Source organism: Equus przewalskii, chromosome 4 (assembly GCF_037783145.1).
Source record: "Equus przewalskii isolate Varuska chromosome 4, EquPr2, whole genome shotgun sequence".
Taxonomy (NCBI): domain Eukaryota; kingdom Metazoa; phylum Chordata; class Mammalia; order Perissodactyla; family Equidae; genus Equus; species Equus przewalskii.
In genome coordinates, this window is record NC_091834.1 from 35,562,049 (window position 1) to 35,587,213 (window position 25,165).

The 25,165-nt window shown below is 38.8% G+C and overlaps 1 protein-coding gene across 5 annotated transcripts in view; it reads right to left on the reverse strand.

The window, feature by feature from the left end:
- Positions 1-25,165, reverse strand: part of MTERF1 (mitochondrial transcription termination factor 1) — a 152,367-nt gene that overhangs the window by 13,864 nt on the left and 113,338 nt on the right. For all 5 annotated transcript variants that reach the window (XR_011539491.1, XR_011539495.1, XR_011539492.1 and 2 more), the window contains one exon: positions 868-910. The gene's annotated coding sequence lies outside the window, so the exon portion shown is untranslated. The remainder of the gene's footprint in view (positions 1-867; positions 911-25,165) is intronic.

Sequence of the window (25,165 nt, forward strand, 5' to 3'; positions counted from 1 at the left end):
ACATGGCTTATTTGGGAGATTTGGGGGACTGGCAAGATAGAGTGTGCTTTCAAGTACACTCCTAGTAGGCCACCAGGAGACAATGATCAGGGTCAACCCAAGAACAGCTGCTGTAGAACTGCAAGAATAAATTAAGTTCTGGTAGAGTGGCCCTAAAATGGGAATTTGGAGGACAAGCAGGAATTAGCCACAAAAAGCCCAAAGCACTAAAGATCTGTTTTTATGGTACCTAACAGAGTGAGTTATACTTTAGAGAACATAAATTCAGCTTTCTCAAATCTGAAAACTACAGACTTGTGCAGTATACAGTTTGGTTGCCTATATCATTGACGGACAGTTCCCTTCACGAGCCAATGGGTTCCTACCTCAAGAATCTGTGCCTCTTTGCCTGCGGACTTCCCCTGCCTGCAGGAGCATGCTCTGCCCACTCTCAGCATAAGCCAAAAGTGGCGGGGAGTTCATTCCTCCAGGACGAACCCTGCACCATGAGTGGCAGAGGATGGTGGATAAATGCCCAAGCTTCCTTGCCCTTTGCTGAGACTACATAGTCTCTTAGAGGGTCCCTGGCAAGATTGAGTCCCAGGTGCCCACAAGGTAACCACTCCTGAAAGCTTTCTCTACTCATCTTCCTCCCATCTTTGTTTCATATCTTACTCCCTCAAGGTGCTGCCTGGGACCACTTCAAAAATAAACTACCTGCCCCCAAATCCTTGTTTCAGGATCTGATTTAGAGAAAACCCAAACTAAAACACCTTCTTTCAGATAAGAATTCTCTCAAATACAAATTAACCCACTATATTTAAGCACAAGAAAGCAAAGAATTTTGAAGGGGAAAAAAACCTAATTTCAGAGGCTTAAGGACCTTACCTTTACCCAGCCTCGTCACTTGAGAAGGAACTTGAGTCCACAGCTAAAGAAAAGAAAAACATTTCTGGTCAGGATCCCTTTGCACAGAACCGAACTTGAGTTTGTCAGGGAAGGTAAAGGGAGAGAAGGAGGAATCTCTCTCTTTGCTTCTCAGTTTTATCCTCTCTCTCAGGGAGGCGTGATCTAGAATGCCTCAAGTGAGGCAGAAGAAGAGGGACTGGAAAATCTATCCCTGAGAGGCTCCTAGTCACTCTGGACAGGTAGCACACAGGATCTGTGTTAGTGTGCACAGACCGCCATAACGCAATACCACAGACGGCACAGCTGAGACAACAGAAGTGTATTTCCTCACAGTCCTTGAGGCTAGAAGTTCAAGATCAAGGTGCCATCAGGTTTGGTTTCTGCAGCCTCTCTCTTTGGCTTGCAGATGACCACCTTCTTGCTGTGTGCTCACATGTTCTTTCCTCGGTGTGTGGTATCTCTTTGTGTGTCCAAATTTCCTCTTCTTATAAGACACCAGTCAGATTGGATTAGGGCCTGCCCTAATGGCCTCATTTTAACTTAATCACCTCTTTAAAGGATCTGTCACCAAATACAGTCACATTCAGAGGTACTGGGAGGGGGAACAGGAGTAAGGACTTCAACACAGGAATTTTGAGGGGACACAGTTCAGCCCATAACAGGGCTCCAGATCTGGGGTTGCACTTTTCTCAGATTACATCCTATAGAAAATCGTTGCACAGAAAATCTTTCCAAACCTTCTAAATTGTCTGTTAAACACATTTGTTTTACCAGATGGCAGATATGATTCAATTAAATCCCTAAAGAATCAAATATTTATTAAGTACCCAGAGTATGGCCTTTCTTGAGTTAGGTGTCACAGGTCCTATGAAAGATACACGTGACACAATCCCTACAGTCAGGTAAGGAGACAGGTCATCTGTGAGGGAAAAGACTAGGCAACAAAAAAATAGAAAAAAACTGAATAAAGACTAGTGCTAAATTTTATGGTCCAGATTTCATGAAAAAGCTGGAGAAGTCAGCTAAAAACTCTGGAGGAAGTGAGCCTTGGAAGACCAGAACAATTCAGAATAATAGTAGGCAGGAAGGAAAATGACCCCGACACACTTGGGGAACATTGAGGAGACCAGCCTGACTAGCCTGCAAGATTGATGTGGGCAGATGAAGGTTAGTTAGGAGCCAGAGTCTAGGGGGCCTTAAATGTAGGTACAGGAGCAAGTCAACTAAAAATGAGGCAGGTGAACTTGAGAATGATTAAGAGTAAAAAAAAGTTTGTAAAATATAAAATTTCATGATGCCAAATATTGCCTGGGAACTGGATCTTGGAGTCATCACATAATCATTCCATGAAAGCATCACGCAATGCTACTGCAAGCAAAAGACTCACAAAATAATAGGCATCTTTGAGAAGAGCATTACAAGCAAATCTGAGCATTACCAAAACAAAAATTTTAATTTTAAAAGTTGAACTATAGCAATTTTGAATCCACTGGATGTAGTAACCATACCTTCCAAAAACCATTATTCAACATTGAGTGTCTGTGGGACAAGCATCACTCAGCTGGGAATCTGGGGAAATGGAGGAAATAAAGGGAAATGTGTTACAAAAGTTAAAGATGAATAGTTTGTAATCCCTGGCTTCAAAGAACTCAAAGTCTGTGGAGGAAAAAAATAATAATAAATAATTAAAATAAGCAAAATGTACTAAGTGGTGTCACTGAGTGTGATTGCCATGGAGGAGGAAGAATTTCAATAAATATTTGTTGAATAAATGAATAAACTAATCCTTTCAATGGAAGGTATATTTTTAGTGAATTTTTAAAGATGAGCAGGTCTTCCCCAGAAGAAGGGATGAAGGGCCATTCCAGGCAGAGGGAATACCATAACTAGAAAAGATATAGAGTATACGCTTAGTCTAGAAATCACTATTTCTCGAATTGGGCTGCACGTTGGAATTACCTAAGAAATTTTCTTTTTAAGTGACACCTGAGTCACACCCCCAGAAACCTTGAATTGGTATGGGGTAAGACCTAGGTACTTGAATTTTTTAAACTGCCCAAGTGATTCTAATATGCAGCAAAGTTTAGGAACCACTACTAGACCATCCTGCAAACTTTGTTAATTCTGCCTTGTTGCCTTTTGACCCAACAACACTCACTAAATCTTTCGGTCACAAAGATAAAGCATGACGTTTCAACAAATTCACTGGAGCTCTTTTTGTCCTGTGTGTTGTCTATCCCCGCCTTAATAGAAATTAGATGAGCCTAAATTAGCCCCATGATGATGAGAAGCAGCCATAGAAATTGAACAAAAGGAATGATTGGGTCTTCTCAGTCCAGTCCCACAAACTTCTGCATGCCCAAGCTCTGCCAGAGGTCCCCACAGTGGAATAAAGGCACAGGTTCCACCTTCCTTCTCTAACTTCTAGTGCATGTCCTCAGCTCCCATATTTTTGAGGCTTTTATTATAACAAGGTATTATAAATTGTGTGGAGGGAGATCCTCCCTATTTGCCATGGAGTTTACAAATGTTTCCCCTGGGGACTGGAGTAAAGCTAATGCGACATGCAGCTTCAGAACAGGAAGAACTAGGCTGCTGTTGGATAGCACAGAAATTATTAGCTGCATTGTTTACATGTAAATCAGAATACTGCTCTCGACACCACTTCTCCTTTGTGCCTGTATGCACAGGTTAAAGAGGGAGGATGGTTTATGCCTGGTAGGACCTATTATGGCAGGAAACACTCAGGAAAAAGATTTCTTCCTAAGGGAGACCTAAACAAGTTTCCTTCTGTTTATAACACTTAGCATTTATTCCTTCTTTAGGACATAGTCTTTTTGTGTGCGCATCACTATGGCATTGCAACAAAAAACAGGGGAACGGGAGTACGATTCCATGTGACATTCAAAAACCTAACCTTTATCAGCTGCCTCTGAAGGTCATTCTTTCCAAGACTGGGAGTTAGCTGTGCAAGGCCAGGAGCCCCAGCACACTGTTTGAGCATGCAGCAAAATCAGGGGCTGAGACTGCTTTTCCAGCATGCTCATTACAGTTTCTTCCCTTCATTTGTTCTTTCCATTATTGATACGTACTCTGTAACCTGCATTTTGCTAGGACATTGTAGAGCAATGTTTCCAGATATGTCTGATGATAAAATCTCCCTGAACTCTTGTTAAAATACAGGTTCCTGAGCCAGCCTTGATGTTCTGGCAGTTAAAGTTCAGCGCTCTTACTGCTTTGGCAGCCCGGGTTCATTTCCCGGTTGCAGAACCACACCACCCATTTGTCAGTTGCCATGCTGTGGTGGCGCCTCACATAGAAGGACTTACAACTAGGATATACAACCATACACTGGGGCTTTGGGGAGAAAAAAAATTAAAAAGGGGGAAGATTGGCAACAGATGTTAGCTCAGAGCAAATCCTTCCCTGCAAAAAAAAAAAAAAAAAAAAAAAATACAGGTTCCCAGGTCTCACTACAGTCTCCCTGAATTCGAATCTTTAGGTGGAAGGTCATGGGAATCTGTATTTTTAACAAGCACCTAGGTGACTCTTGTCTTATGAATAGTTTGGAATGGTTGGTCCCTGCACTTGGTGCAGAACTTAGGCCTCATTATTCTGTGAATCTAGTTCATGCCGGTTCTTTCTAGTTGGATTTCTAAATGAAATGATGTTTTCCCTATCAGCAATTTACAGATCTGCATGTTCCACGAAATGCCAAGCTCACTCACAATTCCTTAAAAACTCAGTAACATTGCATATTTAGCCACTTAAGTCATAATCTTTCTTTCTTACACTATTTCCTTTTTTCCCTAACCAAATGTTTCAATGCTGACAGACAGGCCAACCATCTCATTAAACGTATCATTACAGGTTTTTCCAACGTAACCTTGTTTTTTAACAAAATACAACTTTTAACAGCAATTACATGGGTGAGGTGAGCTGGAGTTCTGTGGAGTGAGATGGAGTCCTGAAAGGGTTCTGAAGTTCTTAAAAGACTGAAAACCTTTGTTCTTTATACTAATTGGCTGTAATTTCAAGGCAGCCCTAGTGGAACTCCTGGTTTGAAGACCCACAGCCCATCTGGTTAAGCTTGATGCATCTTCTTCCAGTCATGGCAAATTTCAAATGCAAACAATTTGTGTTAATTGTCTTGGATGGCAACAAATTATGACTTTCCTCAGCAAGTTGCTGCCTCCTAAAGGCTGCCTGCTGTGAGCAATGATCACCCAGGTGGGAAGGTGACCAAGAGAATGTGCTACGAAAGATTAGAATGCATCTCCTGTGTCTGTTTTCCTCTCATAAACTGTGGTCTCAGCAGCTGCAAGCATTGTCATTTGTTGTCTTTTTTTCCCCAAAGGCCATTTTGTCTTATCTGATGTTGAAACTCTTCCACACAGCTTTGAACACCAAAGGACAGGAATGAGAAATCAGTTGGAAATTTTTTTATGTCTCTTCCTATGCTTGACATTTCCACACTGACAAAGTACAGCTAAATATTGACTTTTTGGTTAAGTTAGGATTAGGTGTCTGGTCCATGAGCATTGATTGTATACCATTATCTTTTCTTCTCCTTTAGGGCACTAGATTCTCTTACAAAGATAAAAAAGACAAAAGGGAAATAATTGTTATCTGAAGTGTTGTCATTAATTACCTGAAGGTTTTTTCTGAGCTGTGATAAAAATTGCTATTGACTTTTGAGATATGGGGGCATTTTTGTTGAAGATGGTGGTGGTGAACATTGGGACATATTAAAAATCAGATTTTTACACTTGTAGGTTATTCACATATGTTTAAATTCTTCCATTGAGGAAAATGCCACCCTATTATCAATATAAGTGCACAAAGCAGATAACTGGCTGACTTTAATTATTTACCAGCTGAATGTATATCACTGCCATACTAAAATCAATATGTGAAGATCTCCATGCTCAATTTAGCCAACACAGATCCAATTGTTGGATTAAGCTTCCTTTTACTATTCTGCTTGGAATAGAACAGTTGAGAGAATCAAAAACACAGATGATTTTTGCCTCATTAAACCCTTCATGTGTTTCTGCACTGTCTCCCAAAGGAGACTGTAAATTCCTTAAAAGAAGGACAATCCCTGATTGATTTCCCAAGAGGCAACATTCCCAGTCCTCTGAAAGTATTTCCTTGTTACTCCACCAACTTTAATAAAATCCTGTTCAGAATGCTCTCCAAGTCAAATGCTCAGCCAAATCAACAGATAGCATCGGGCCATAGAAAGTCAAGGCATGGTCTCTGTCCTCAAGGAGTTTACAATTCATTCATAGAAAAAAGGTAATACAGAATTGTTTACTAAAATAACGGTAGCAAAGGAAAAATCACTGAGTTCAGGAAAGAACCTTCACTGTGGGCTAGAATGGTGATTGCAGCCTTTATAGGTAGATTAGCCCCGGGCCCTGGATGAATTTAGCTAGATTAAGGACAAAGGCATTCCAAGTTTTCTGTAAGACAGGACATTCTTATTGCAGTGTTTTGCCCACCTCACGCCCCAAGACTAAATATTTTCTGTAAAGAATATTTGGTTTTAGGACCCAACTAAATGGCTTGATTGCTGTTTTTAAGCAAAGAAAACTAGACATTATTATTTTTGTTACTGCTTTGGTAAGGCAGCTGAAATCTCAAATATATATAAATACATATATGAACCACATGATATTGCTTATATTCATTTTTGACTTAGCTGCAATTTCACATGATTCGATCATATACATACACATGTGTGTGAGCACACACAAACATACATACATGTGTATGTTCAGTGTAAAACTTCTCAACTTTATTTAAGCAAAATTACATAACTGTGCTAATTTTTAGTTGTATTAACATTAAGCAGGCAAGTAATAAATTCTCAATAAAGCCATTTCTATCAACAATATTAATATGTATTACTATAAAGTCTGTTCTCAGTACCTATGTAATGACCCTGACTTGCCAAAAAGAATATTTGATGATTCAAGTTATGAATAATGAAACAAAGACTTTGATTCATATTTGGATGGGCAGTTGCATTAGCCCTTCACCCCTAAAAATCCACACCTAAATCTACCAGTAATCAGGAATGAAAGAAATTGGAGGTCTTGAGTCATCTCTCCACTGAACATCACCCACATGACAAAAGCACAAACAGATATGAGAGTTTCAGCTAATGAACCTAAAATAAAATAAAATAAAATAAAATAAAATAAAAAAGACTACCGTTGCATCTGGACTCAGAGAGAAGTACAAGGAAGTCTAGCAATGAAGTGAGCATCAAATGAAGGATAGCACAGCAAACTTTGCCTGATCTTCTCCATAACAAAGAGCAGCCCATTGGGACGTTCACACAATGCATAATTCCAAACTAGGAAAACCAAGGAAACAGACTCCAAAGAATTCTAATACATGTGGCTCAGCCATCTGGGAAACTATTTGCCCTAAAAAAATCAGTCTATTCCAGAAACCATGTTCGTGCTCATGATCCACCTTGGGCTCTAAATCTGTTTAGATCAGAGTTTCTCAAACTGGGATAGGCTGATCCATGTCGGGAGATTTGCATATTCTCAATTGGAATATATTATTGAGAATTTTTCTAATTTGACTGATAATCTAAAGTAAGTATATTTTCAATTGTCTGAGTGAACATCTGATAACCAAATGCTGCCTCACAGACCGATCGTCTTTGTGTTTGCAATCAGATTGGTGCCAAGTAGTCCCACTTTAAGTGTCTCTAGCTAATTAGCAAGGAACAGAAGTAGACTTCAGAGGTAAATGAGGCTTTTGCACCAAGTGTGGGCCAGATGACTTCACAGTGTACTGGAGGAACAAAGGTGTTTCAGTGCTTTAGAAAGAAGAGTGGTGAGAGAATTGCATCATCTTGTGGCACCCAATGGGAAAGGCAGATCAAACCCAAAAGAACCTGAGCCACAGTTGCTAACACGGTGTGTCACATTAAATTACTTGTGCTAATTCTTAAAGTTTATTGGTTTTGCAGAGGAGAGGGTTGTATGTAACTTGTACATTTTTTTGATAAGAACTACAAGCTATGTAGTTTATGCCTAGTTTTAGTTTGTAGATATTTAAGGAGCATTAGAATTTAAAGAGTTTAAATCGGGCCAGCCCAGTGGTGCAGCGGTTAAGTTCGCACGTTCTGCTTCTCGGCGGTCTGGGTTCGCCAGTTCAGATCCCAGGTGTGGACATGGCACCGCTTGGCAAAAGCCATGCTGTGCTAGGCATCCCATGTATAAAGAAGAGGAAGATGGGCACGGATGTTAGCTCAGGGCCAGTCTTCCTCAGCAAAAAGAGGAGGGTTGGCAGTAGTTAGCTCAGGGCTTATCTTCCTCAAAAAAAAAAAAGGATTTAAATCGACAATGGACAATACAGGAATTTTTAAAGGGTGCATAAAATATGAACAGTTTTAAGCATATGAAAAAATGCTCCTCATCACTCGTGAGATATGAAAATTAAAACCATAATGAGATACCCTTCACCATCTTATATAAAATTGTAAACCTCTTCACAAACATACTTCCTATCACCTATTTCTCCAGAGCACTTGTCACTGTCTAACATACTTGTATTTCATTTACTTATTATGTTTATTGTCTATCTTTTCCCGCACTGCACCTCCAGAATGTAAGCTCCAAGAAAACAGGAATTTTGACCGTCTTACTCATTGCAGCATCTTCAGTTGCCTAGAATGGTATGTGACACGTAATAGGCGCTGGCTTATTTGCTGAATTAATTAATTAATGAAGACCTATGATCCAGCATTCCTCTTCTAAGCATGTCCCCTAGAGAAATTCTCTCACTTGTGTAGACAGAAACATGAGCACGCAGTATTGTTTGCCATAGAAAGAAAACTGGAAAAATCCTAAATGTCCTCAGTAAAAGAACGAAATACATTGAAGTGTGATCCTACAAGGGAATTTAGCAATTAACATGCATTAAATTGATTTGCATGGATAAAAATCAAAACCTTTGCTGGAAGAAAAAACAAATTGCAGACAGATAACATGCAGTAATGTATAAACACCCAGAGAGGAAAGTTCACTTCAGAGTAAGGATAATCTCAAGACAGGGAGGAGATGGAAGGAATACGAAGGCTAAAAGCAGGGCTTTGATTGTATCTGTAACTTTTATTACTTTAAGATTTTTTTACTAAGAAAATATGACAAATATTGATATTTGTTCCATTTAGGTAACAGGTACAGAGGTGCATGTTATATTTTTCTCTGTATTTTTCTAATGTTTAAAATGGTTCATAATTTTTAAAAAGCATTTTAATACAAGTAAAAATAACTCAGTTTCTTTTCCTGCATTAATAAGTACTTAAACTCCCCTCTATGATAACAATGATGAGGATGATGGTTCTTTTCCCTCCTCTTCTCCTCTTTTTCTTCTGTAAGTTCTATTATTATTAACAGGTACTATTTTGTTTCTCTTTATATCATGCTTCTTTCCAAAAATCATTTGATACGGCCAACAACAAAAGATATGAATAACAATCTAACAAGGTTAAAATAAAGTGGTATGTAAATAGGCTAGCTATTAAAGTAAACATTAATGGCACAATTGAGCTTCAAATTTTGCTCCAAACTTCTTTGAAGCTGGAACGACAAACAAGCACACCAAGCAATTACATAGATCTCATTTTTAAAAAGGGTACTTTGGGGGGCCAGCCCCAGTGGCCTAGTGGTTGAGTTAGGCATGCTCTGCTTCAGCAGCCAGGGTTCAATTCCTGGGCACAGACCTACACTGCTCTGTTAGCGGCCATGCTGTGCTGGGGGCCAACATACTAAAAAACAGAGGAAGACTGGCACGGATGTTAGCTAGGGGCAAATCTTCCTCAGCAAAAAAAAAATGGGGGGGGAGAGTACCTTGGGGAAGACAGTTTTTTCTGGAATCAAATTCTCAAAGATATCTCTCATGTATGACTTTATATTGGGGACACTAACATGGACAATGGCCTCAAGAGCATTTTAACTAAAATCAAAAGTTGATTTCATATGCTTTTTCTTGCAACAACTTAAAAAAAAAAACAGCTGAGGACACAATGTATTAGTACACTTCAGGGAAGGGCATTCATTCTTTAGAAGCTAAAGGAACATATGCCTTTAGTCATCTAACTAAATCCAAAGATAAAATACCCAAGTGGGTAGGCAGGGAGCATGCCTCTTAGATAACTGTTCCTAAATATAATTTCCCTTAGACAAGCTATTGATAGATGGAAACCAAACATCCATCAATTAAAGATTATAGTCACAGACCTGGACCTGTAGCTAAGTTATTGAGCAAGAGTGGGAAGCTTTATTAAGTATCACTTGCCTCTTTTTAGAAATAACTTGAAAAAGAAAACATTTTTATAAAATAAAGAACTGATTCAACATAGGCTCCAACTGACAGAATTCTATTTTTTCTTTTAGATTTGTCTATTCTTTAAGTCTAAAAGGAATGTTATTCAGAGTCCTAAGTCTAGATTCGGCAGACCAAGGGTTATACATGCCAGGGGATGCTGTGGTTTATGGGTAGCATTTTTTATATCTTTTCTAATGCCTGTAGTGTAGAGATATATTGCAGGGATTTAGGTTTGGGTTAGTCCCAAGAAAAGACTGTAATTGAAGACCTGCTCATCCATTGACTATTTCTGCTACCACCAGCAAAATAAGGGAAGACAACTAATATCCAACAACATTGAACCTGAGGTAGAAAACCAACTAACGCTATTAAGAGCGTGTAGTAATAATCACTTTCATTTGCATCAATCTTTTATGCACGGTCTCATCTAATGCTCAAAACAACCTTGTGAGGTGGTTAATAGTAAAAAATTTCACAGTAATGACACTGAAACTTAGGGCAACTTGGTGAGTTGACCCAAACCACAGAGCTGGTCAATAGCACAGTCAAGACTTGAACTCACGCGTCCTAGCTGCAAACCCAGCCGCCTCGCTGCAGTTCCGGGAAAGCCATGCGCTCTTCGGTAAGAGAAGCGAGGTGCAGGACTACTTCTCCTTCTTCTCCAAGGGCAAGGCTTTGTGCTCTCCATTCTATCTGTCACATGACTGGGAGGGTCATGCATGGACACCTCTCTATAGATCTTTCCTATACGAACTCTCACTGACAGAACAGTAATAAAGCTTCCCTCAGAATCACATTCTCTCTTAAGGATGGAAACCAACTACAAAGAGGCAGTTTCTGTTGGGAAGATTTTTTAAGATTAATTGATGAATCAAAATTGCCATTAATAAAATCAGAAACATGAGCAGATGCACGTCTAAAAGCTGATAGGCAATCACATCCTGAGTGATATGTGAAAGAGATGGTCTCCTTCCAGAAATGAGATTCACAGTTTTTAATGAGTTCACAAGCAGATTCATAAGAATCGTTTTCAAACAAAAGTTGCTGTTTCCTTTTGAATTTGTTTCTCCTACATTTGGAGCTCAGTGCTATAGAATAAAATTAATTTCTTCAAATATGGAATTTACCTTCATGCTTATTTAATAATTAAGGGTATTCTAAAAATCATAGGACTTTCTGGACCTGAGTCGATCCTATTTTCAATTTCCCTAATCTAAAGCTACTTTTGGCAGGAGGAAGCAGCCAGAGGAACGGCTGCCCTCAATAAAACAATGTGGGAAGGCCCCAGGACTCACTGCACAATGTAAGCAAGACAGTCTTTTCCACAAGTGCCAGGATCACTTACCTTCAAATACCAGATCAATGCAGCTAGGGGACTGAGGAAGTCTGGAGACGAGAAATATATTAAGTAGCTTGCCTAATTTTAAACCAGTGTTGACCTCTATTTATCCGAATGCATAAGGCATACTATTTTGTGGCCCCAAAAATTTCACTTTGCTTTCCTTTGCTCACTCAAACTGACTAACATGTATCATACCTGATACAGACCAGATTTTAATAGTATCTAAACCTCTCCTGGGTAAACAAGCATCTGTTTTAAATCAGTCATCATAAATATGACTCCTGAAGGTAACGTTGCTCTAAAAAGGAATGCCCTGGTATTAGCAAAGTATATGTTCCCATAGAGATTAAAGCATCTACCCAAGCTCAAACAGTTATATGGAGTCCTCCTTTACAAAAAAGGAGATTGAATCACCAAAATAAGAGTCAGGTACCACAGGGTACACTTATCCAGAAGTGTCTGTGCTTGATGAGGATGACAAGGCTGGTGGGGTGTGAAAACCTCAGGCACAACAGGAGGAAGAGATCTCTGCTGGAAGAGCACAATTCTCTGTCCACATCTCACAGCCTGAGGCTGGTATCAGGAGGATTTATAAAAGAAACACCATCTTTCTCAGCAATGATTTCTATTTTCCAGAACCACTGCTAAGATCAATGAAACAACTTGCCTGAACAACCATAAGAGACATCTAATTTAGTGCTAACAATGTTGCTTAGTGACAACCATAAGTCTGTTATTTGCCAAAGTTAAAATGTGAGAGAGAGCATCATTTTAATTAATGCATTGTTTTTATCTTGGGCCCGCTAAAACTCCTTTAGTGTAGCATGTCATACTTAGTGTGGTCAAGTTGATTCCAACTCCTAGTGACCCTGTGTACAGCAAAGCACAACCCTGCCTGGTCTTTTTGCGCCATCCTCTCACCTCCCAGCATTATAATAGACAATGTTCTGCTGCTATTCATAGGGTTCACGGCCAATTTTTCTGGAAGTGGATGACCAGATCTTTTCTCCTAGTCTGTCTTAGTCTGGAAGCTCTGCTGAGACCTGTCCACCATGGGTGACCCTGCTGGTATTTGAAATACTTGTGGCATAGCTTTCAGCATCACAGCAACATGCAGCTGCCACAATATGACAAAGGACAGATGGGTGATATGACTCCTTGACTGGGAAATGAACCTGAGCCATGGCAGTGAGAGCACTGAATCATAACCACTAGACCACCAGTGCTGGCTAGTAGCATTAGGTAGGGTAAACTCAAGGAGCTGGGGAGAGGAATCAAAGAATCACAGTAAGTGTTCAAGGAAAATGATTGCATGTTATTATCCCACCGCACCACTAAGAAGGGGATCCTACGGCATCACAAATTCACCCATGTGGAGGAACTTGCCTAATTCTTACTGGAGTTTACCACTTTTCTCCCTAGGTCAAGCAACTTGGAGTAGTTGCAGCACAGATTCAGGGTCTTAGAGTAAAAATAAAACAGCAGATGACACTGAGTACAACTTCCCACTCAAGACAGCAACCCTAGAGCCTGCCCCAGTGGCCTAGTGGTTAAGTTTGGTGTGCTCCACTTTGGCAGCCCAGATTCGGTTCCTGGGTGAGGACCTATACTACTCATCTATCAGTGGCCATGCTGTGATGGCAGCTCACATACAAAATTGAGGAAGATTGGCACAGATGATAGTTCATGGCAAGTCTTACTCAGCGAAAAAAAGAGAGAGAGAGCAACCCTAACAGATTCAGTCATTCATTCAACAAATATTTTGAGTACCTACTATGTACAGCCACTATATCAGACTCTATCAATGCCTTCTGAACAAAATAGGCAAGGACCCTAACCTCATGAAGATAACAGTCTAATGAGTGAGACAAGCACAAGTAAACACATGAATAATTACAGATTTTGATAGTCTGTGAGGTCTATGAAGGAAGTCTTCCTTCCTATGAGGGAAGATAGTCTATGAAGGAAATCAACAGATGCTGGGATAGAGAATAACACAGGGCAGAGGAAATCCAACTACAGATAGGGTGGTCAGGTAAGTCCTCTCTGGAAAGGTGACATTTCCTGATTCCTGAAAAAAGAAGAAATTTGCCATGCAAGTTGCTGAGGAAAACAGCCAGTGCAAAGACTCTGCGAGGGTAAGTATCTGGAGCATTGTGTGGAAAGCGAAGGAGGTAAGGCTAAAGATGTGGGTGGAGGTCAGATAATGCATCCCTGTTGACCGTGATAAGAAGTTTAGATTTTGCCTTAAATGCAAGAGGAAGGCTTTCAGCAGAGGAGGAGCGACAGGATGTGATTTATACTGAAAAGGGTGCTCCACCATATTTAGCTCCTCTATTGGCTTTACGTATTATTCTGGTTGCCCTGGAGATTGCAATACCTCTTCCCCTTCCTCTATCATAGCTCAGGGCTGAGATAGGGCAAGGCACTGCATGGTCTCAGATCTCTGGAGCATTTCAGGACTAGTGTTTATGTCTTCCAGAATATCACATGATGTTTTCACCAACATACAGCAATTAAATGTACAGCTTTTTTGTCTCTGGGTCTCATTGGTCCAGGCAACACCATTAACTGTAGATTTCGATAAGTTTTTAAGAAAATCCTTTCTGTCTTCTTCATGCAAGATATTGTAGACACTTAATTAACCAGGTCCTCTTGCTTATATTGTAGCTACTGTGTGACATTTTCTAACACAGATACAATGTTTCCATCATGATTCACTACAAACAGGAAACCATCCAATACCTGAAGTAAAAGCAGTCCTAAGGAGTCTTCATCGTTGACTCCCTGTCCTATAGAAGATACATCAGCCTTCTGGACATAATCTTCAGAATTCTTGAATTATTATGAGTTAAATTCATATTTTTACTATTTTCTTAATAACACACCAACATTAGAATAGTTTAACTCCTTTCCTTTTTCCTGCCCTTTGTGCTACTCTTGCCATATATTTTACTTTTACATGTTATAAAACCCAAGAAACATATTTATTATCATTACTTTAAATGGTCAGTATTCTTTTTTTTTTTTTTTTTCTGAGCAAGATTAGCCCTGAGCTAACCACTACGAATCCTCCTCGTTTTGCTGAGGAAGACTGGCCCTGAGCTTACATCCATGCCCATCTTCCTCTACTTTATACGTGGGATGTCTACCACAGCATGGCTTTTGCCAAGCGGTGCCATGTCCACACTCAGGATCAGAACCAGTGAACCCCAGGCCGCCAAAGCAGAATGGTACACACTTAACTGCTGCACCACTGGGCCAACCCCTGGTCAGTATTCTTTATATTTACTTATTCTGGTGATCTTCATTCCTTCCTATAATTTTGTGTTTCATCATGGATCATTTTCCTTCTTGTGTTTTTTATTGTGCAGATACAAATTACGAATTCTCTGAGTTTGTTTTTCTTTTTGGAAGTCTTTGTTTCACTATCAGTCTCCAGTATAGGAAAATTACATTGATACTATGGGTGTGGGTCAGACTTTAGACAATCATGAGTGCTAGGCTAAAGGGTAAACACTTTATTGAACAGGTAATGAAGAACCACTAAATGAATCATACAATGAGCTTTGTGGCAGTGTGCCAGATCATTTAGAGGGAAGAGAAATTAGAAATGGAGAGACTAATTGGAAGGCTACTGAAAGATATAGTAAAGACCCAAACCTTGAGGGGTCACAACAGGAACAGATAGAAGAGAACAATTTAAAGAGATATTGATAAGGAAGAATAGATGTGATTTAAGAAATATTTGGATATGGACAAGCAAGAGAAAATGGCTGGTAAAAAATGGCTTCCAGACTTCAAGGTCAGTAACTAATTTAACTGTGCTATTATTGACACAAGTGGGAAGTTGAGAGGAGAAGCTGAGGTTGGCAAGGAGGAGAAAATATTGCATACTCTATTTAAGGAGCTTGGGTATTTAGTGGAAATGCCCAGAAGACAACTGGAAGTTTCAGAGAGATTAGAGATAAAAATACAGGTCTGAGAGACATTCACTAGAGGTACTAATTGAAAATGTAGCTAAAAAGGAATATAAGAATGGAAGGTAATGGAAAAGAGTATCTAAAGAGGTTGTACTCCCCTCTTTTCATTCCACTTGCCTCTCCACCCCACCAATTCTTCTTCCACAGACTTTGCCCAAAGCACTAGCTAATAGTCCCTACCTGCCATGCCAGACAGGAGCAGGCTTGGGAAGGGATAATTGCAAAAGCAACAATTAAGTCTGTGACTTCATGAACAAAGAGAAGAAGATAAGGAATAGAAGGGTAACCCAAGAATTAGGAGAGGAAAGAGTATATTCTATCTCCCCAGGGCCACCCAACTGAGGTGATACCTAGGTTAAAATATATATGTAATGCAACACTCATAATGTGAGCTAAGTCAGAGATTGTCCATACATTTCAAACAATTTTGTCTAAGAGAAATCTAGCCATACACAAGTTTTAGACGTGAAAGTTTTTTTCTTACTAATACTTTTTTATCTTTTTGAAGTCTTATACAATCAATATATATTACGTTTTCAATTAGAAAAATCTACACCTTTTTTTGCTGACTTCCCTTCCCACTCTGAACTACCCTTCAAAAAAAAATGTTACAATATTAGATAGAATGCTCTGGTGTATGTCATTGTCTAAAACCAGGGTGCCAGCGGGGAATTCAGCAATGAAAATAACAGTTCAGCTTAACACAATCCAGAAACAGAATGATCAAGAAAGTGGATAAAATATTTCAGGGCTAGGGAGAATCTGAGTGTTGTTGAGCAATGCTATAATATTTTAGTTAATTATCTTAACTTTTCTTATCTCTGAAGAATAGCTTCATGTATAATGTTAATATCATTGCACAAGAAAGAATCTCGAGAGATCATCTGCTTTTAAGCAACTGAACATCTAAGTCATCTAGGACCAAAAGTTATCTAAGCTCTTGAATTTCTTCACAATCTCCCTTGACAAGCCATTCCAATGTTCTGAGGTTATGATAGTGAATTTCATATCACATATTTGATTACAAAATAGATTCTACAGGAGTAGGGAGAGGAGAGATACTTCAAGCATGAAGTCTCATTTAAGTCTCAATGGTTGTCTTTCTGGGAAGGCAAAACCATGTCCAAATAGTATCATATACTCCTAAATTCTGAGGAAGCTTGATTAGAAGCATGGTAGAAATTTCTTATTACAAGATTCCACCTGGACAACACCTGGAGGTATACAAATTCCCAAAAAGAAGTAAAATGTAAAAATGAGAAGTGCTTTGGGGTATCCCATTATTGTTAATTATCCAGTTATTGGAGAGAAGGCCATTTATTTTTTGTTACTAAAGTGAAATTATTCTCCTATGAATAGATCTACCTCCAAAGGGTAAATACACACCATCAAGTGAAATACACAACCTGCTTATCTATCTCTTTCTGCTGTGGAACAAAATTATAAACCATAAGGATGTGCTTGATAACCAAATTCCCATTCCCATGAAGTAAAGCCAAACAACTAACCCTTACCATGTGAGTAGACATATCAGCCAGCACTTGAAAACTTAAGAATAGAATTTGCAAAAACCTGCATCCAAAAACCTCCAAAACATGGCACTGCATAATGGGTATGTTTGTTCTTCCTTGGGAACTCAAAGTTGAGCTCTGCTGCTGGCAAAGCATAACAGTGACCAGAATTAAATAATGAAGCCACATTTCAACGTCATTCATAACTTAAGGCTGAAAATTTTACCTCCGTTTGTAAGTTGCAATTAACTGGCGATATCATAATAGTTGAATAAGAGCTAAACCATTTGACTGTTACCCTTTCATTATTAAGTAAGGATTAAGATTACTTATAACACATCATTTTGTGTTCTCCAACAGTTCAAATGAAATCATCATTGCTTTTATGCAAGATATTAAATAGATGACTGGTCCTTGGAAAACTTTCTAAGTTTAGTTTGTAACTGACATGTGGTTCTCTGGAGATTTGCCCTCTGAAAATCCAATAATGAATCATGTCCATGCAAGCATTTGCTTTTTTATGGGCATTAATTAAATGTTTACCAATGCTAACAATTAATCCTTGTTTTCTCCTTTCTTAATATTGCTATTGATTGCAGACTGAGAATGTCACGGTTCCATAATGGCTTACAGAGTATACATTAATGCATCAAATTAAAGCAGTTATGATTTCAGTTACTTAGGTAACCATCTGCAAAATGGCAGAAAGTTCTTCAGTTGTTAGAAACGGTGGTTTATTTCCTATTTGTATTTTCATAGCAAGCATCTAGATCCTTCATATTTTGTACATTAGCAACTCAGAGGGTACAGAGTTGCTCTTCAAAGTGTCTCCACATATCATTTTCATTTCTCATGGTGTTCAAAGGGCCAGTTCTAAGGCTTCCTCTCCAAACTGTTGAGAGACTGACTTATTTTCAATCCAAGAATGCACAATGATAGAAGTTACATGGAACTGCCTTATCTAACATTCCTAATAATATATCACAAACTATCTAGCTAAGATTTATTGACTTGTCCCCCTGACAAGTCAACACAGCTCAAAGCCCAAGTCACCAAAACAGTACTAGGCATTCAATTCAGAGACGGACTCAACACTCTCAGGTGTAACATATGACCAGACCACTCTACAGTATTTAACACAGTCATGATTAACCTCATTTGCGGCTGCCAATCTAGAAAAGGCAGGCAGGAGCCTGTAAAGGATCTTAAGTGAACTCTCAGCCACACTCCCCATAAGTCTGTGCTTATTTAGATAGCTGTGCAGATGGACATATCACAAAATGTGCTCATGATATGAAAATGTGCCAAAAGGAATAAGCAAGTCCTAACTTTGGTTTAGAGTCAAAGGTAGGAATGTGGATATGATCCAGGCAAAGCAGTGCTGAACAGACTGAGTGGAGAGATATTTAATGACTCATCCAACCAGTGGGCTTTCAGGAGGGTTCTAAAGGCACCGGCCCCTAGCACACTTGAATAGGTTTTTTTTCCCCCAGCACTGAAGGTACTGAGACAAAAAGCATGGAGCAGGGAGTAGGCTACTAAGACAAGACGGCAATTGTGCTGTTATTTGGACACTACCTTATTCTGTTCCCCTGAGGTTAGAGAAATTGTTTCCTTGGACTACATAAACTCATCGATTTAAGTTACATCAAGGATAAGAAATTGTGTTCTTTTGGAGTCTAGAGAAGTTCCTTTTGACAAATCATGTCAGAACATCCAGGGCTTCAATTCTAAAATTGGGAAAAGTTCCTTTGTATGAAAATGCTTTTTAATAAATTACCTACCAATAAAAATGTTTGCATTTTTTTCTGAGCACCTTATTACCAGTGGAAATACCAAGGAATGACTTGAGAGCTTCCCCTTCCAATGTCTAAGAGCCTCTTCCAAGCCTCCCCAAATCAACATACAATCCTAAGTAAAATCACTGGGTTCATTGCTCAAATACTACAGGAAATTCCCCTGTTCCCCTTTTCTGACAGCCACCCCAAGCATGTCCTATATGGAAATTCTGGAACTATAATGTCCTATTTCTTTTCTTTCTTCATCTCCATCTTTCTCAAAATTTTATCATTCCAAATAGAAAACCATAACTAGTTTTCCTCAAAATCTCTGCTATAAAGAGGTAGGTATTAGTAGAGAAAGGAAAAGTTAGTTTAATTTGTTTAGTGGCCACACCCTTAAACCTCAATTAATATCTTCTTTCCTTCCTATTTTCTTCTTTGGATGTGATACAATACAATACCACGCAATACAAAGATATAATATAATACTTCCATTACTATTATAATATAATGCCACATAGTGACTCTGAGGTTGCAATTAGTAGACAGAGAACAAAAATATACTTACCAGGATGGGTCACATTCACCAGGAAGGACTAACCTTTGATCTTTGACAGTTGAGACTATAGTTACCATAGTGACATGCCACAATCTGGATACGCTTCATATGTTATCTCCTGTGGGTAGTGGTGCCCAGTTCTAGTCTCCCAGCAGAATAAAGCTCCTCTGTGCCCCTATAGCGTTTTATTTGTGCTATCAATATATGATTTTATATATTATATTAGTTAATTATTAATATGCCACGTGCCTAGATCACGAGCTATCTGAGGGCAAAATGCATAACATATTTATCATTATCTGATTACCTCTTCACACAAAGCTTAGCACACAAGTTATCAAAAATGAGTGTGTTGACTGAATGAAGGTCATAAATGAAGACAACCTCTTGTAGAAGGAGCCTCTACACCAAATTTGACAATAATGGCAACTGTCTGTCTTTTGAAAAGAGGGTAGTTGGTGTGGAGATCTGATTTAGCTGAAAAGAAAGTTGAGATAATGTGAAATCAAAAAAGAAGAAAATGGAGAAAACAAATACCATTTTTTTTCTCAAATATCAGCTTTACAACTTAATGAAACTCATATGTGTAGGCACACACTGTATGTTTAATACCCATCATGTATGTGATAACTCTGAAATCCTGGCCTTCCAGGCTTGGGCCTGGAGAAGTGAACAGAGCTACTAATTTGAGCCAACAGGTGTGATGAACTAGAGGAATCCATAATAGTCCATTTCTCATCTGGGTTTCATACGTCAATGGGCCCACTGAGCATAGTGAGGATCCACTGAGGGGAAATGAAAACCTAATAGACTTCTCAAGATAAGTCAGTCTCCTGGGTGAGAAGTACCTGCTCCTGCCTTGGCCTCTTTCTCCAGCTTCCAGCATTTGAATCCAAATCACGATTCACAAGACCAATGGCGATTTCATGGCAGGGAAGAAACAAGGTGCCACCTATCATGAGAACCACAAGGCATCACAATCACCTCATTTAGGTGAGTGTAAAAAAAGAACCTGGACAAAGAGGTATGCTGAGAAGTCACCTTAATCCAAGAAACAGCACCAACTAAAACAATCAGGTCTGGATTTCAAAACATGTAGTACCCAAACAATTCATAACCTTTTTTTTATCTGTAAATTCTGACTGATTGGTGCTTTTGTTATTTGAGGATTGAATTCATCTGAAATCAGGCTGCTGTAACAAAATACCACACACTAGGTGGCTTAAACAATAAATATTTATTTCTCACAGTTCTGGAGACTGGGAAGTCGACAATCAAGGTGCTAACAGATTCAGTGTCTGATGAGAGCCCTCTTCCTGGTTTGCAGATGCCACCTTCTTGCTGAATCCTCACATGGCAGAGAGAGATCATTTCTCTCCTGTCTCTTCTTATAAAGGCATTAATCTCATTCATGAGGGCTCCACCCTCATGACCTAATTACCTACCAAAGCCCCACCTCCAAATACCATCACATTGAGGATTAGAGCTTCAACATTTGAATTGGGGGGGAGGGGGGTGACACATTCAGTCCATAGCAGTGAGTGACTAAATTAAAGAATTTTCCATATGTGGTCATCAAAAAAGAAGGGCTTTAGAAAGATCTCTATTGGTCAAAATTGGTCCTTCAGGATCTGAAAACCACTTCCCTGGAAGAGAAAAGACCTACTTTTGAAGCCAAGGGTGTAGAACATACCACTCCCCCTAGTTCCTTCCCAAGAGATCCCATCACATTTATTCTAATGAGCTAATACTCTCACTTTGGCCTCCTTCTCCAGCCTGCAACATTTGAATCCCAAGGGCTGTTCACAAAATCAACAGAAACAAAGGCAATTTACCCACTCTGGACACAATGTCTTATCAAATGCAAGTCTTATCTCTCTAGAACAAGGCAAAAAACATACAGATCTCAGTATTTTCAATCTTTTGCTCCCACATGTTCAATGAATTCTCAAGGGGAACTACTGTATAATGAACAGAGTTTCGAGCCACCAGCCAAACACAATGCTGGTCGAGAATAACACCTATATCCTTAGGAGAGTAAAAACTTTAAACTACTGAGACAATCATTAACAAATAAGAAATAATTTTCTAATAAACTTCAGAGAGAAGATGCAAAGAATATGCAAGATTGAGCAAATTTTCTTTTAACCCTTTCCCAGAAATAAATCTATTGAAAGAATAATTTTCAAGTGTTTATCTAGAGTCAGAGATAACTAAATTCCACCCATGAGAATTACCCTTAGTGGCAAAATCACTATAGGGGATTGAGGAGCCAGACAAGTTTATTTTGCATCTTTTAATGCCAGTAAACTAAACATGAACACTAAAGTGTGAAAGAAAATTCTTAAGCTGATTTCAAATCACAGGCATATGCTTGGCTTGAAAAACATATTGAGGGACAAACACTTCAAAAAAAAATCCTGTAGAAATGGAATCACTGGCACCAGACCCATTGCCTGTTAAATTGTTTGACCAAAAAGACTGCTGCAAGAATCCTCAGCTCTTTACCCCTATAACCAAAGAAAGAATATTTGGAAGCAGTCCTGAAACCATAACTCTGCTTGTGACACAATTCCTTTTCCATAACTCAGGCCAAACAGTCTAACTCTCTAAGGAACCAAGAGTTGAGCAACCTCTTGCTCTAGATGTAACCCCCAATTAACAAGGACTTCCCAAAGGTGATTGTGATATAAATAGAATGCAAAACTACTCTACACATGCAACACTATTTTTGATAGTCATAATGTTGTCACTTTTGAGTTGTTATTTTCTTGTAGGCTCATTTCCATCTCACCTTTAGGGTTAGTGTATATTTGTATATGTGTGTGTGTACATATACCCACATATGGATAATAAAAGAAGTTCAATTCAGAACTTATAATCGATGACAATTTTTAAACCTCGTGATGGAAAGTTTGAGAGAAACTTTGTCTTTGATTTCTTTTGTTCCACAAATCAAGTATATATTTAATTCTCCATGTTTTTGAATAAGCTTAGATGAAAGAAGGCAAATAGTAGAGGATGAGAATAAATTCTCTTAAAAAATATTTTTAAGATTTCTCACATATATCAAATCACAAATAAGCCATCCAGACAAACACTCCTGGTTGGAATATAAATTATACATGTGAGCATACGCATAGAAAAGCCATTATATACATATATATGCATATTTCTGGGTGTTTCTGTTCCTCATAAGAAGACTATAAGAAGGGACATACCCATATCTCCGGGTGTTAGCAGCATTGAAATCATTTAGTAATAGATAAATAACTTTCAGAAGTTTTTCAGAACCAATCCTTTTCCAAGTATTTTATGTGCATTAAGTTCACCTTTCATTCAGTTTTAAATTAGGAACCTTATACCTACGTACCAAGAAAAGTTCTCTGTGATGCTAACTGGTTTCACTCTTATTTTCTGCACAAAAGTACATGGCATTTTCTCTGTCTTACTCTCCAACAGATTATGAAGATCTCACTCCTTCTGAAGCTCACACGAGTATTCATTCATTCAGTCTACTATGTTTTCTGTCCTCCTCTCTGGCAGGCCTCAGGCCCAAAGAATTTCAAGGCATCAAAAACTTTAGCAGAGAACCTCTAGGAGCCAAATGGCCTCAACCCTACTGCTCAGAAGCTACAAATGCCTTGGCTACCAAAAGCAGCAGAGAAAGAGAGATTCCAGCAGCAGTTGCATTGCATGCTAAAAGAGAAAAGCCACTTCAAAAAAGAGCAACATTTTACATGAAGCACAGTGACAGTCCCTCACTGCCACCACCATCACCTTCCAAAAACTGTCTCTTAATATTTGCTTATTGCTCAAGTATGCAATCACTGTCCTGGAAGTCATCATCCTCTTCCTTGCTTAGATAACTCCAAAAGGGACATCATGACAGGAGCTTTTTCTGAACCCAGTTAGATAACATGGAGAGTTGGTTTTACTTTTGCCGAGAGAAATGAAAAGCAACAGGGAACAGGAGATTATATAAGACATTCCCAACCCAGGCTTGCTCTGATTCCCCATTCTCAAGACTGAACTACACTACAATGTAAAGCGATGTGCACTTAATCCATTCTCATTACACTTCTAGGCTATCACCTCTAGGTCACCATCGGTTCCATGTCTCAGCAATTAGTTGTAAAAATGTAACCCTCTCTGACCTTTGGTTTTCATGATTTTTGAAATGAAAAAGAAAACTTAGTCTCAAAAGAATGAAGATAAAAAGCAAATGGCAAAGAAATGAGTTGTCCAGCAAACATTTTCTTCAGATTACAGTCATACCTTTGTCCTTGTTTGGTAAGCCTCAAAGAAGATTTCACATACCCCCTCTTCCCTGCCTTGTCCCTCTCTATCACCCTACCCCACCCCCAAGTTGGAATGAAACTCATCCTTCTTTATGTTCCCATAACATTTTGTTCAAATACTTACCACACCCTGCTATAGCTATATCATAATTGCATATATGTCTGGTCTCCCCCACTGGATAGCAAGTTGGTTGAGATCAGAGAGTAGGTTTCATTCTACTTTTTTTCCTCCAATGTGCCTTGAAATAAATGTTTGTTCAATTAAATCAAATTGAAGATAATTAAAAGTACTGAAAATAGTTGAATCCCTCCTGCCTGTATAGGATATTTATCATGAATAGTCTCTGCAGTTGAAAAATGTCCATATGGAAAGTTTGTAGCAAAAATTGTGAGAGAGTGGCAAATGAACCTGGGGTACGACAGATTAGGAATTGCTTCTTTTTTTTTTTTAAGAAGGACATACTATCTTATTCAGAAGCCAAGATAAGCCCCCTATATCCATGTGAATGAGAACCTATTAAAACAAGAATGCATGGGGTCTTCCTGAAATAAATGGGTACAACTATCAAGAAGGAGTTTACAGTTGTGGTTAAGGATGTAAGCTCTAAACTTAAAGGGTCTCCCAGTAGCCAATTTGGGGTATATTTGGGCAAGAAAAGAAATAATTATAGTAATAGATTATAACCCATAGACTAAAATAAGAAATCATGCAGTCTCTACTGAAATAAATAATGACAGCTCTTCCTTGCATTAGAATTCCACTAATAATTTAGAAGAAATGGTGGAAATAGAAAATCACCATACAGTAAACATTGCTGTTATAACTGTTTCAGGCAAGTATCATTAATAGATGCTAAAATTCAGGGCAAAAGTATGATGAGAAATAGGAAATTTATATTGTCTCAAAATGTCATTTGACAGCAAATAAATGAGACTTCTTTAGTAAATAAAACTCTACAGCCAGTGAGTGGTCCTGCAACCTTGTTTTGAGAGACTGTATATACTTACTCTTGTTCAGTACTTTTGTGTGTGTGTGTGTGTGTGTGTGAAGAAGATTGGCTCTGAGCTAACATCTGTGTCAATCTTCCTCTATTTTATATGGGATACCACCACAGCATGGCTTGATGAGTGGTGCTAGGTCCATGCCTGGGATCCAAACCATGAACCCCAGGCTGCCAGAGAGGAGCACGTGAACTTAACCACTATGCCACCAGGCCAGCCCCTTGTTCAGTACATTTTTTTAACTAAATTTTCAAATGTCAAAGGCAAAAATGGTATATTTGCAGTGGAGAAACCTGGCAGATACCACCTTAACAAAATGATCAGAGTTAACATCATCCGTGATAAACAAATTAAAATCATGTGCCTCTGATATGATGCACTGAGGAGAACACAATATCATTTCTATAGTATTTTGGCAAAAAATGCAAAACTGAATTT